This window comes from Pleurodeles waltl, chromosome 4_1 (genome assembly GCF_031143425.1).
Source record: "Pleurodeles waltl isolate 20211129_DDA chromosome 4_1, aPleWal1.hap1.20221129, whole genome shotgun sequence".
Classification (NCBI taxonomy): Eukaryota; Metazoa; Chordata; class Amphibia; order Caudata; family Salamandridae; genus Pleurodeles; species Pleurodeles waltl.
Window position 1 is genome coordinate 925,793,865 of NC_090442.1, and position 14,219 is coordinate 925,808,083.

The following is a 14,219-nucleotide window of genomic DNA, read 5'->3' on the forward strand; positions in this document are numbered from 1 at the left end:
AGGCAGTTTGGAGTCTTGACATAGGAAATGGAAGACTTTGGGGAACTAGATGTGGGCATTGGACTACTCCCTCACAAAGGCTGGCACCAGCTGTAAATATTGGACCTCCCGAGCCACTCTTTGGTACAGTACTGGACTTTTTGAAGATCCAGAAGGACTGTCTTGCTGCCATAAAGACAGCCCTGCTGCTTGAAGGACTCCCTTGCAGTCCAAAGATGACTGCAATTTCTTGCCCTTATCTCAGGCTACCCATAGTTAATCCAAGGGTCAGGTGGCTGACCTGTGTGTGTTATAGGGACATAATCTTCCAGAGGCATCCCTGCATCTGCAAAGCTGACCAGCTGCAAATGGACCTGCCTGGGCCTGCCTAAACCCTGCTGCTGGCCTCTGATGGAGTGAATCCTGCTCCCCAAGTGATACCCGCCCAGGTCCTAGACCATTGGCTGGCATTAGTGGAAGGCCCTTCATGAAGCAAAGGTGAAAATCATGAAGTTGAGCCTCCTCCAACTTGAACAGAACTCTTTGTGATAGATTTGAGAAAGTAACTGTTCAGAAAGACTAACCAGTCTCTGTATCTGGCCCATGCTCCATCATAGTCGGCCTGAAATTGTAACTTTCCCCTGATTTAGTGCGACCAAATGACCGCGAGTGGTGCTTTGTGCTTTTAGGCGTATTTTCATTAAAAACGTAAAAACTGAATATCTCTGGTTCTACTGATTGGATTTATGTCATCCTGGTATCATTTTATTTAATACAATTTACACAATTTTTCTAAATTGGTTTGATTTTTCTTCTGTTGTATTTTACTGTATTACTGTTTTGTAATGCATAAAAGCTTTATACATTGCTACAAGAGGGTTAAGAATAGGTTAATTTAGTGACTTTTGTGATTCGTCCTACTGAGGATTTTGGTTGTTGTCTGACTGGGGCTTCCACCACTCTCAACCAATAACACAGTTTCTTAACACTCCCAATGTGTGTATTTTGTACCGTAATAGTATCCTAGATGCAACCAAACCAATCTCGACAAAGACAAATATTTTAGTTAGAATAAATTAATAAAACTACGCTATTATCTTGGTTTCACATTTGTTAAATCGCAGTTTGTTTGATTCAAACGGTTTACATTTTAGTTTTTTAGTCTAATTTCTGATCCAAATAAAGTTATGGTGACCAATGGCATCAAACCCTTCCACCCAGCCTTGCCTCTAACCTGTCAATTCCTTTTGGCTCCCACATGTCATTTATTACTATGTAGCTTGGATTTAAATTAAGAGTGTGAGAGCTAAAATAATTTCCTGAGAAAAAAGAATCTTCCTGCAAAAACTTGTTGCGAGAGAATCCTCCCTGCAATGTGTTTTTTGTGCTGCAAGTTTCCTTTTAGCTATAGTTCTTGTCAGGTATTCATTTTTTAAAATTATTAAACTATGTGAACTGCAAAATAAGATAGAAAGCTTTTAATATAAAAACATCTTTACAAAGTCTGGGAGAATGAACTTTGGCACCTTTAAAACCTTCAGGGGAGATTTAAGAAAAGTGGTGCAGCACCACTTTTCTTGAGACTCTTAGTGTCCCCCTACTGCCACCATCTGTGTGCCGTATTTAAAATATGACGCACCATAGCGTAGGCTAGGGGGCAAAAGTGTCAACATTTTTGATGCTATTGATGTATTGTTCTAGGTTAGCTCCAAAATGCTGGTGCTGACGGTGAACAGTACATAAGGGCTCTTTGTAACCAATGCTGTGCCCCCTCTTAACACCTGCTCTGAGCAGGCGGTAAAAGTAGCCACAAAAAATGACGCAGTGGAATGTCAGAGATTCCACTGCGCAATTTTTTCCGTTCACCTAACGGTGGAAAGCCCCCTTTGGATACATTATGGGTGGTGCATGCATATTGTGGCGCAAAGGGTTACAAAGTGGCACAGTGGGTGCCACTTTGTAAATAAGGCACAGCGATTTTTTCAAACTTAACGCCACATTAGTGTAAAAAAAAATATGCTAATGTGGCCCTAGTGCTTCTTAATTCTGGGCCAAAATTTGTTGAAGCTGTTTGGAACTTCTTTACTTTTCGAGTCTATTTTTAATTGATTTGGTTTAAGAACAAAGTGGTTTTCACTAAATTCATTCCTCACTAATGTAAGTCGATCTTTTTACTAATTAGCCTGTGCTCTGCCTAGCACAGCATACATTCCCCGTAATCTATTGAGCTAATGAACGTAATGTACTGTAAATTCACACCTTCTGAACCAGCGCTAGTTCTAGGAAGTTATAATGCATTCTCTTAAAGTAGAAGAAACAAGATAATTACACATAACATCAACAACTGTACCATGAGCAGAACTGGATTTTGTCGCTTCAAGTATACACAAAAACCAAAGACAAAGTACAGCGTGTCTGTTTCAAAGTAAATGGAGCGTACTTCAGAACATGCTGGTTGCAGTCACACGACACTTGGAATGATTCCCTAGAAAAAATAGCACAACACCTCCGCTCAGTTTTTTCTGTGACTAGCACGTGAGGCAGAGCGAGGCATGACCAGGTCAGGCACGCGGCCTGCAAAAGCTAGAGCACAAACACTTGAAAGCAGTTTGGAGCAGGAATTTTTCAGTCAGCCATGGCGCAGTCAGGGTCACGAGAACTAACATCTAACTTCTGAGAAAATGCCAGGAAGGAGCTATCTTGTTCTGGAAGGAGGGAAAGTGTGCCTCGAGGCAGCACATGCACTTGATAGTGCAAAGTCATTCTAACTAATGATAAAATGCCGAACTGAGGACTGTAGACGAAACTGTGTGCAGCAGTTATCACTTAAAAGGGCTTATATGTTGGCAAAGCATGTGGAAGTGACTTGTATTAGCATGAGGGCAGTGAATGTATGTTTCTGTAGTTGTTTTATTTTTTAATATTCAACGTAAGGCTATTCGAAGTAATGAAAATGAGAATGTGCCAGCGTATACCTAGCTCTATATGCTTGCTATGATTTTTTTCAACCTGAATATAAATATATTATCCTACCTATTTTACTGTGTATTTTGTGGAGTTCAAACGAGGCCATTTTTTTCCAAAAGGATTTCTGCAAGCAGTGTACATAGACGCATGATAAATAGACAGTTCGGTGAATAACATAAACAGGATGTTGTTACTAGTGCTGATAGGTTAGTGCTATACTACAACAAGACATTAAATATAGAAAATATCCTACAGTATGTATATTTATAAAAGGTGTTGCTGAGGGGGTTTGAGAAATGAGATTGTGATGAAAGACTAGTACATCATCCCTTCTTGTTTGACAAGATATGTTTAGGGAAACGTTTTAAAGATTAAGGGACTCATTTACAAGCACCTTGTGCTGCCATAGTGTCATTTATATTTAGGGCTACTGCAGAGCAAGTCAGTCCTCCACCCAATGTCGTTTTGACAAACTGATGCAGTGTCACCATTGTGTCAGTTTGTAAACCATTGCGCCACATTATACCTGTGCCAAGTATAAGGTATGCAAGGGAGGGGTGCCCCTGTAGGGAGGCTCAAATAAATGGTGCAGTGAAATCTACAAGATTTCACTGACACATTCTAGCTTCATTTTCTAACGCTCTTTTCAATGAGCCCAGGGTCTCCCCGAGCTTTGCTGGACTAGCATCAACATTTTTGACGCTAGTCCAGCAAAGCGCCACAACTACGTCAAAAATGTTGATACAGTTGTGATAATGAGCACCATGGTAGCGCTACCATGGTGATGCTAGGGGGACGCAGGGTGATGCAAGGAAGCTGGTGCATCAAAGCAGATGCGCCAGTTTCTTGTAAATGAGGCCCTAAGAGAGAACAGATGAAGTGGAAGTCATTAAAGAGTGAGGTCTAGAGATAGGGTCCAGTCCAGTTAAATGAGTGAAACTTTGAAGTGACACAGAGAGGTTAGGGTGTGGCTAGATTTTGGTTTTCATAGTGAAGATTCTGAAAGGTATGTACCTAAACAGGTTTTTGACGAGGTATTTAGGAAATAATCCATTCATAGTTTTGTAGACTAGGAGAAGCAGTTTATACAGAGCCTTCATTTGACCGATTTCCATCATTGGGCTTGATTCACAAAGGTAAACTTAAACCAAAAGTCTAACTTTAATTGTAGTAACGTTAGGGGCATATTTAAGAGCCCCTATCGCCATTCTAATGCCACATTAATGTAATTTTTTGTATTCTAGTGTGGCGTTAGAAGGCCAGAAACGCTGCATACATTGCGCCACTTTGTAACCCTTTGCTCTACATTATACCTGCACCAGGCATAATGTATGCAAAGGGGGCGTTTCCCCGTTAGTGGGGGGCAGGAAAAATGGTACAAGGATATCTAACAGATTGCCTTGCGTCATTTTATTTGGTACTTTTAACGCCTGCTCGGAGCAGGTTTTAAAAGGGGGCATGCCATTGATTACAATGGACCCCTACGTACTCTGCAGGAGTAGCAACAAAATGTTGGTGCTACTCCTGCAGAGTACATCAATAGCATCAATAAAAATTATGCTAGTGCCCCCTACGCTGCGCCTTGGTGTGCCGTATTTTATATACGACGCACACATGGTGGCGGTGGGGGGGTGCTAAGGGGTGCATGAAATGTGGTGCTGCACTTTGTGCAGTGCCACTTTCCTTAAATATGTTCCTTAAACATTTGGTCTAAGTTTAGACCAAAAGTCTAAACTTAAACCAAATTTCCAACTTTATTAGTACTTAAGTTAATACTTTTGGTCTAAGTTTAGACTTTTGGTCTAAACTAAGACTAAGGGGGTCATTTCAACCCAGGCGGTCAGTGATAATGTGGCGGTAAATACCACCAACAGGCTAGCAGTACTTACTGCCACATTATGACATTGGCGGGTTGGCCACTCTGACCACCACAGCGGAAACAGCAGCCACCCAGCGGCCGCCATTGTTCCGCCTGCATGATTATGACCCCGTCTACCGCCATGGTTTTCGTGGCATTCGTAATGCCACGAAAACCATGGTGGTAGGCCATATCAGTGACAGGGAATGTTTTCCATGTCACTGATAGGGGTCTCCCCACAACCTCTCCAGTTACCCCACGCCCCCCTACCTCTCCAGTTACCCCCTCCAGCCCCTACACCCACGCCCCTACACCCACAGCCGCATACACACACTCATTCACACATGCATACACGCATGCATACATCCAATCACACACATCCGCACACACTTCCAAACATACATGCAGACAAGCATTCACATTTCACAACATACACACACTCACACGTCCGTAGATGCACACACGCATTCAACACTCAACACCCGCCCGCATTCGCACACACGCATACATTCACACACACACCCACAAAAACAACACCCCCCACCCACCTCTCCTGTTGGAGACCCACCTTACCTGGATCCAGGGGGTCCTCCGGCAGGAGATGGGAAGGGGCGCTACTACCGCCAGCAGCGCCTGCCAGCAGAACATCGCCAGGCCGTATTCTTTGTCATAATATGGCTAGCGGCTTCTGGTGTGGCTCTGCTGGTGGTAGCAGCGCCACCTTACAGCCATCCACCAGCATGGCCACAGACGGATTTCCGCCATTCTTCTGGCGGAAATCCGGCTGTGGTCATAATATGGCGGACGGCTGGTAGCCACGGCGATGATCTTTTGGGGGCCGTTGCCGCAGCAGTAGGCGGTTTTTACTGCCAAAGTTATAATGAGGGCCTAAATGTCTAAACTTAAACCAAAAGTCTAACTTTGCAACAGGTAAAGTTAAAATTTAGGTCTAAACTTAGACTTTTTGTCTAAGTTTACCTTTGTCAATCAGGCCTATTCCTGGTGAAGTTAGTGTGAAATAGGGATGTTATAAGGAGTTCTAGTTCCAAAATGTATTACCTTGTTAAGTTGGGAAAATGAGTGCAGTAATCCAGTTTGGTGAGAACTAACGTAGATATCCGTGTTTAGTCAGTACGTGAATGCGATGTTAGGGTGGAACTTTCAGATGTTCAGAAATTGATATCTAACATCTGCGGCTGTAGCTATTATAAAGGTCTCCAGGCACACAATATTTTTGAAAAACGTGACATGGTTTCCAAACTATGGTTTCGAGATGGTGTTGAGATGAGGATGCCATGGGTACCTTTTATTGGATCTTGAGAATGAGAAAGGTAGACAGCAGAGTGAAGTGATAAACTGAGTCAAAGGCAACCGAGAGGCTGATTTGTAAGGGGATAATTTGTAGATTGCTATGGTGGGCCGAGGCAAAAATTAGAAACGTTCAAGAGCAATGCTTTGGTTGAGTAGAGGACTCAGAAACCTGGTGCAGAGGGTCAAATGAGGTAATTAAACGAAGTCGATAGGCAACAGTGGGTTGTTTTTGGTTTTTGGACAGTAATCTTACAATGTTTTATACACGCCCATGCGGTAATACTATATTTGCTATGTGTTATTATTACATAAATCCATAGTAACACGCATTGCCATTTGAGAGGTATCATCTCTGCATTTTTATTAAAAACAAAAAACACTAACACTACTTTGGGTAGTTTGGTGAAATAATTACATAAAACTGCAATTCTCTGAATCTGCCAGGCTTTCACATACGACTTTACAAAGGCATAACTCTGGTCTAGTTTGTTAATACACTGCAAGACAAATCAAAACACATGTTTGAAATTCATCATTTTCCAAAAGAAATAAACTCTGGTGGGGTCAGATACGTCTGGCAGGGAAAAGACTCGGGCTGGGGAAGATTACCTGCACTTCTTAGAGCATATTAAGGTTACCAGATGCCTCCATGCCTCCGAGGACACCGTACTCCAGCTCTGGGGTCTGTTTTACATACCAGTGCAATGCTTGCCGATTGGGTTATTTATGGGGATAAGACTACAGCTACCAGAGTGACATACGATGCCAATGAAAAGCCAACAACTGAAGCATTGTATGCTCGTGACAGAGAGTCATGTGCTTACCTTAACCATTTCTCCTGTGCTACATCAAGTAGACCGAACCCTCATAGTGGTAAACCTTGGATGTGCAGTGTTGTAGTCAATGTGTTATGTGCCTTATAACAAGAAAACATGGGTCCTCTTGCTGCTGTCGGAATTATAAAAACAACAATAATCAGGATTTGGCGGGCCCCTCAAGCCCCTGGGCCCCAGTGCCACTGCACCTGCATGCAACAAGATTCGGCCCTACAAATGTCTCGTTGATATTAGCACTGTGTAACAGTGCACTATGATACGCGAGTATCTAAGTAATCCTAAACTTTGTGACAGCTGCACCTTTCGAGGGATACACATACCTCTGAGCAAGAATCTGCAAGCAGGCACGTCTTCCTCTGCCGCCCCGTGCTCTCCGGGGATGTTTAATTATAGCTGGAGGCCTGCACGGGCGTGTGAGCGGCGCGCGCTGTAGGCATGGACGTAGCGGTGCTCACACGCCTTATTTAGAACTGTGAAAGGCACCTGCCGCACTTTGCGCCGTTGTTTTGAAGAGTTCATCAATCAGAAATCTAATAGGAATAATCTGTGTTCTCAGTTCGTGAAGTACATAGAACCATGGAACAAAGGGACCTGTGTGAGTATGCTCTTTGAAACTAAACAGCACTCCTTTATCCTCTTCACGAAGGGAATGGATGTAAAAGTATTATTAATACCAACTAAAAAATACAGATGCGTGCAGTGTGTATAGGTTAAAAAGAGATGGAGCACAAGAATGCAAACAAAGTAAAATTATTTTATGGAAGATGACACTAATTAGAGCACAGTTCCAAGTCCTACATGCAAGATACATGTGAAGCAGAGGTGGACCAGCTAGGGAATTCACAGGGAGAGCCAAGACAAAGCTCGCCCCTGCAGACCTGTCCGTCTTCAGACCTGTCTAATGGACTCTCCAAGAGGAGATAATCAAAATCCCAGCCCTCACTTAAGTCTCTGTCTTCCTAGAGCAAATTACTTGTTATTAGATTCTCAATAGGGCCAGACATGCACCTTAATTTCACACTAGGAACACCACGATTGAAATTAGCAGAGATGTAACTCTTCCTAGTCTGCTTCTTTTCCACCATTGACATACTACATCACGCATGATACTATATGGATGTAGACACCTTGGAATTCTGAGTACCACTATGGAATGCACCTCACCCTAAATCACCAAAATATTTCACATAGTCACCTAATCACCCTTCCTCTTTTCACCTACGATGCAACCATGCCAAAACATTCCACTTTCATGTCACTCCTCTTCATTGCCAACCTCAGTCCTTACCTGGAAAGCATAAAAACTTGCATCTTCACCTACTAGAACTCTGTCAATGGCATCCGAATCATATTAAAACCTGAAAACAACTCAAAGCTCTAGCATTACCTACGAGGTACTCCATATCAGTGGTTTGACCTTCTCACAACTCAGACTTTACACACTCAGCTAAAACACCCCCAAAGCTAGACTGGCTTGTGATAAGTGTTACATAAAGTACCTTTTGCATTGATGGTAAATTATTTTCAGTGCAGAGTGCTAGGTTTGGAAACTCGCTGGAAGCAAGAATAAGGATACTTCACATTCACCTCATAATGTGAAGAACTATATCAACAAGCACAGCTTGTCTGATTCATGCTTCTCTACCTCGCTTTATAATCAGGTGCAGCTTATAGTATAGAAAAAGTGATGGGTAAATGCTTGTATTAATCTCAGCCACTGATAATTACTTGGGGCTGCATCGCAGTTTTTTATTATTTTGCACACCATGCCACCTCAGTTTGGACCCAGCCAAATTGAACTGTCCAGGCTGGACTGCCATATCCAGGTCTTTCCTGAACCAGAACACAAGTAACCCAGGACTAGTTTCTCCCTAGTTAGGACTCATCAGCCAGGAATAGCTTGGTTCCAGTTAGATAATGTGCACGGGATTCAATTTAGGGCAACATACTGCAGTATTTAAAAAAAAGTAGTCAATGGAAAACTTGAATTAATTTCAGCTAGTGTAAATTACTCCAGGTCACATCCCAGCCCATCGTTATTTTACTCACCATGCTACTTCATTTTGGACCCTGCCATATGCAAGTCAGTCTTGACCTAGCTCCAATGGGAGCAGTCCAGCCTGAACTGCCAGACCATGAACCAGAACACAAGCAACCCAAAACCAATTTCGCCTAGTTAGGGCTCATCCTTCAGGAATAGCTTGGCTCCAGTGACACAGCTGTGCATGCAACTCATGTCTGGGCATACTTGTCCCACTAAGGACGACACACAAAGTATAAAACAAATTACCCGTGGCTCAGATTAATTCAAGTATTTCATCCACCACTTTATTGCATACTTTAGTTTTTTTGTATACTTTGGTGCAGCTTAAGACTTACCATAAAATGATTGCCACAGTCTTCTGAACCACACCCGCTGCTTACGGAAAAGGTTACACTATAATTGTAATCCTTATCAATTCACCAAAATAAATGTGGTAGACTAATGCTCAAATTCAAAGGAAAGCTCTTCAGGCCTATGGTAATGGTATGAAGTGCTATATAAATTTTAAATTAGAATACATTATAATAACTTCTGAACGTAGGCCTAGGTATATGTCTTGCATGCTTCCAAACTGTGCTGCACCTTATGTTCATGAGCAGCATTGTGCACTATGAACTGGTAGTTAATTTGTCACTGGGCTGCTAGGTCATAGTCATGGCCTTTGCAGGTTAGGGCAAACATCATTATATTTCTCTGCCAAGGACCAGGCCAGAATCAGCTCAACATCCTGTTATTCTGGGCAAATCACCTAATCTACCCCTGCCTAAGAAAAGGTATACCAAAATCTGGTTCTTTTGTAAAGACTCTAATACCCTCACACCAAGTTCCTGCTATTTAAAACTGCAAAAGCAAGTAAAAACGCACAAGAAGCATACTCCCTGCGTATCCAGGCCATTGACAATTTTGCTTTTCAATAACAAACTCTTGCTTTGGGAGATTGCTACAGTAAAAAACACTTTGTGGAGTTGGTCCAAAAAATTGAGCTCACTCAACAAACCTTCAGAGAACTGCTCCATGCAGGCAGAAATCTCTAAATATGGTGGATTATCCTCTGCCAGGAATACGGAGGTCAGAACCTCTGCTGACCTGGTGAGCTAGCAGGCTACTTCCCAGATTTAAAGTAACCCCTTTACATCCTTAGCTTTTCCATCTGACCACATTTTTTTGTCCTGATAAAAAATATTTTTTCTAAATGTGCCTCATTTCCTCATGTGCATATTTTTGTGCAACCGGAATTATTCAGTTTCTTATGCACTCTACATAAAACAAAACATATACGTTAATGGGCTATATTTTACTTATTATTTATAAAGTACATATCAAGATGTAATTGTTTCTTGACTTGCTGGTGGACAAATTGTTCAGTGATTAATAATTTGAATAAATGTCCCCGAACATAGTATTGTAATCTAATGTAATAAACTGAAACACATACATATTACATGCATAATTAGGTATGCAAAGAGTTAAAATTATTGATATTCTTTCCAAGAAAAAGCAGTCAAAAGATATTTCCTATTTTAGCGGATCATTCATAGTTTTGGTTGAAAAAAATGTATTACCATAAAACGGTGGATTGACAAATCCATCAAACTTGCCGTTCCCCTGCCTTGATTAGAGGTGGGTAAACCACTGGGTGTTCAATAGAAGACAGTCTTCCCTCCCTACAGCAGAAACCTGTGACCAGGAGGTATGTCCATCACAGAACCACCGAGCCATAGTGATGGTTGCCCCCACGCTATTTCGGGTCTGGTGACTGTCACTCTTTTCTCCTATCTCGGACCTCTATGCGAGACATGGTAATCCTGGTTTAGGGAAATGGAAAAAAGACTCCCACTTGCAAGAAGAAAATTCCCTGGGTGTCAGGCCATTGTTATTTTGTTCTGCAAGAACAAACTCCTATTTTGGGAGTTCATTTTTGGAAAACAATATCTGTGCCGAAAGGGTGCATCAAGCATGTCACTGCTTTCAGTGGCGCCACCATGGAGTGGCTCTATTGAAGGTCTAGAGATCCCTGTGAAATATGTTTTTTATAAACTGTAAGATTACAAATATGTTAAGTAGTTTGTCTCAATTCACAATCAGAGTTCACGTGATTTAGATGTAGGACATCCACGTGCAAATGAGTTGACTGCCCTTTGAGAATGCACAGTTTCTTATTTACTGTTACTTCACGCACTGTGAAGAGGCTTTCTGCGAGCCCCCCAGGTCTTGCACTGAATTTTGGGCATGCTCACACTATGCACTATAGCCTTGACCAGAGCACAGATTTATGGATGGATGCACGGGGTAAGTCTGTAGTAAAAAAGCGAATTCCCAGAAGCGACTTTTTGCTCACTGCAAACACTTTTTGGAGTTGCTTTACAATTAAAAAATAACGGCTATTGGAAACTTGCGCGCAGAGGCTCAAATGGCTGCCCACCGCCTGCCTAGCGTGAGCAGCAGGACCATTTCATACTGTGAGAATGATTTACCAGTTTAGCAAATGCAGCCTAAATGTTATTGTTTTATTGTACTTTGTGTGTGAAGAAAAGTCGGTAACATCTAAAGGCAAGTGAAGTACTGAAACAAAACGACCGACCTTGGTCCCAAGCCTTATGCTAAATGGCAGATGGCCACCGGTGAGAGTGTTCAAAATGATTGATCGACTCTGCACTGGAGCGCACTTTATCTTGTTACTAACAGTCGGGAAGAAAATTTCATCAAAAGGGAGCATGAGGTGATGTGCCTTAACTGGAAACATAAAAATCAAAATTTTTCTTCTTAAGAAATAGATTATTTTTCACAGTTACATTTTATCTCTTTTAAAATGAAAGGGCGCTGACAGGTCTTGGTACAAGCTACGTTTTCCTACTGTTATAAGAAGGTCAGGAAATAAGTATGGCCGAGCACATTATGGATCGATTATAATTTAAGACTATAGTTATTCCAAACCTGCCAATTTATAGAGTGCCACCGTGTGTCACACGATATCAGCTCCCTCCACACGGTAACCTGGTGAGAAGCCGATCTCACAGGGTGGCAGGGAAAATGACCTGGAAACTACTGCATAGAGTGACTTTCCAGACGATGGCCATTAAAGGGTGTGAAAACTGCAACCCTCAGCAATCTTTTTTATTTTTGGAGGAGGGGGTTTGATGGAGGCAGCTGGTTCTCTTAGGCACTTCTCAACATAAACCTCCCTGTCCCCTCCAGGGTCCCACACCCTCCTCACAAAGTAAAAATTTTTTAATTGACAGGTCTGCTATCCTGGAGATACCATTCTGCCAGACCACCTGAATTTATACAGTACAATAACACTGGGCAGTGTTAACAAAGAGAAAAGTAAAATCGACTGGGGGTCTAGTGCGGGGCTGTGGACTTAAGCATAGCCAGGCCACCAAACTAGACCCACTACAAGATTGGGGAGCGCATGTGGTCAGGGCAGGCTTTGGGCCGGCTGAAGGGATCATAGCATAATGATCCCTTCAACCGGCCCAAAGTCTGCCCTGCCTTTTGACACTCTCCCCACCCCTGACCCTGCTCCACAACCCACAAAGACCCTTGCACTCCCATCTACCAGTTGCTGAAAGCGATGGAGGTGGAATTCTCCACAAAATGTGGAATAAACATGCCAAAAATGACCTGGCAATTGTAGGTGCTCATGGTTATTTTAGTATCTCTTCACAACCTCCATGTCTACCCCTATTAATCGGTTTTATAACCTACTTTTGATTGTCCATTTCTGCTTTCTTAATTCTTCGTATAATCATCTGGCATAGTGTCACCATTGACCATCCTTTTTTGTAATCTTTTTTTGCCCTTTCTTCCCCTACTGTTCCCACCATGACCCCAATCCTTTATTTTGGTGCATCTCCCTGTCTGTCCCTCTTCGCTCCCACCGGTTTACACCAGAGATTCATTTCCATGCTCCTTCTTCTTGTCCATCCCACTGTGCTGACCCTTATCCTTCCTTTTGGCCCTTCCCCCTTTCTAATGTCATCTTGCTCTCACCATACATCCCTAGCCATGGCCTTTCTGCTCAGTACCGCTCTGGTTGCAGTAGGCAACCCCGACCTTGGATTTGGTGCTCCTACTTGCCTGTCCCTGTCTGTACCACCATGCTGCCTCTTACCCGTCGTCACCTTGGCTCGACTTGTAAGTACATTTACCCTATGACATTATATTAACACTGCTCATCTGTTTTGGTACTTAGCCTTGCCAGCCCCCCACCCCCAATCTATCACCATTATTTTGTATTTTCCTTGGTGACTGTACAGTGCTTTCCTATTCCTTGCAGGGACCAAAGCACTTTCAGGGTGATCTGTTTGTATTATTTGCATAGCGCATCATAACCTGTCATGGTTGTGAAGCATTCTGATAGCATCAAATTCGTGGATGGCCTTCAAGGTGCATGGATGTGAGGATGATATGGGATTGTTGATGGTTTGTTCTGGGTGGGCCATGCAGGGTGAGGTGTGAGAATAGACACTGTGGATTAAGAGTGAGTTACAAGTTGCCATGCCTAAGCATGAGGTGCTGCAGCGTGTATGAGAATGGATGCAATCATGTATGCAGTCATTTGACATCTTTAGAGTGGACAGAATCAAACATTGGACCTGCTGTTGATGTGAATTATTAGTATCCAAGTAGGTATGTGGCATGTACAAGATAATGACTGTACCCAACCAATTGGAGGTGGTGTCCACCAGGAAGTATTACGTGAAATCTACTCTGAAGTGATTAAAGACTCTGTCAAGCCAACAGCTTCTGTTATGTGGAGTTCCCACAAGAGCAATGGATGAACAAACTTATTGTAGGCAGAGTAGAAAACATTACAACTCATCTATGTATTCCAACATTGCATCACACCATGAAATCATACAGCACATTTCCCCTTTTTACCTGTATCACTTACCATTTCAGTCTGTGATGCACCATGTACCACTAGTTCACAGCAAATTATAACACCACCTAACACCATCCAACATAATAACAAAGCTGACCAAAGTACTCCATAACACACTGAAACAGCATTCAATTCAATTAGCTACGAACATCATTTCATACTGCATCATATCTCACAAATACCGCATCTCTACCTAACACCATCACCAAAACTCTATAACTCTCTTCAAACAAATGCCACCTAATTATATCCAATCCCTCATGATCGTGGTACAAGTTCCCATAACAGATCATGCCATGCAAATGAAAACAAACCATTCCATTTGATACCTGCATG